The sequence below is a fragment of the Sinocyclocheilus anshuiensis genome, unplaced genomic scaffold, assembly GCF_001515605.1.
Source record: "Sinocyclocheilus anshuiensis isolate Anshui unplaced genomic scaffold, SAMN03320099.WGS_v1.1 scaffold915, whole genome shotgun sequence".
Taxonomy (NCBI): Eukaryota; Metazoa; Chordata; class Actinopteri; order Cypriniformes; family Cyprinidae; genus Sinocyclocheilus; species Sinocyclocheilus anshuiensis.
The window spans coordinates 290,522-291,670 of record NW_015542378.1 but is presented as its reverse complement, the minus strand read 5'-3'; positions in this window follow the sequence as shown (position 1 = coordinate 291,670).

Below are 1,149 nucleotides of genomic sequence, written 5' to 3'. Positions count from 1 at the left end.
TTTTTTTTTATTTGCTTTTTATACAAGGTCAACTTATTCAGTGTCACAAATTTGCTTAAATTTGATTAGCAATTCTCTATTTTACTTTTTTTTAATTTTTTTTTTACATGTAGCTCGTTTCTGCCACAGAAAAAATGTAATTTGTTTCTTGCAATTCTGAGAATTATTTTCTTAGAACTGCAAAAAAACAAAGTTTGAATTTCACATTTCAATTCCGAGTTTCTCTTGCAATTCTGACTTTTTTTCTTCCAAATTCTGAGTTTACATCTCACAATTCTGTTTCCACATAATAAAAAATAAAAAAGGTAACTTGTGGCTTTTCTCATAATTGCACATTTGTATCTTGCAATTCTGACTTTTTTTAAAAAAAGTCTGAACTGTAAGTTAAGTCGTAATTACCTTTTTTATGTTTATCGATTGATTGATTGATGATTGATTGATTTAATGGTTTAAACAATCCATTCAGACTTTAAAACATTTAAAGGGGTCATATGATGTTGTTAAAAAGAACATTATTTTGTGTATTTGGTGTAATGAAATGTGTTTATGCAGTTTAAGGTTAAAAAAACATTATTTTCCACATATTGTACATTATTGTTTCTCCTCTATGCCCCGCCTTTCTGAAACGCATTGATTTTTACAAAGCTCATCGGTCTGAAAAGCGAGGTGTGCTCTGATTGGCCAGCTATGCAGTGCGATGTGATTGGCCGAATACCTCAAGCGTGTGACGGAAATGTTACTCCCCTTACCATGCTGTGATGCCGTGTTCCGGCCAGAGCGACGAGACAAAAACATTAAAACCCATTATAAACGAGGCATTTTTTGCATCCAGTGGGGACATAATTACGGATTATAATGACTTATACTGTCTTTTTACGCGTTGCGTTGCATCGCGCAGCATAAACATAAAACCATGTCTGCATTTGTGATCGGAGAAATGACAAACAACAAGCGCTACTCTACACTGCTCAAAACTCGCGTTTGAATCGTCAGTGGCAAATTCTTTAAATATAAAAAACGTACTTACAGTCTGTGTGTCAGAACAGCCGGCATTGTAGTCTACTCTCCCAGGATCAGGAAACAGTCCTCCATAAAATGTGCTGCACACATCTGAATATTTGGGTTGAACTGTTCTGGAACAGTGTTGTA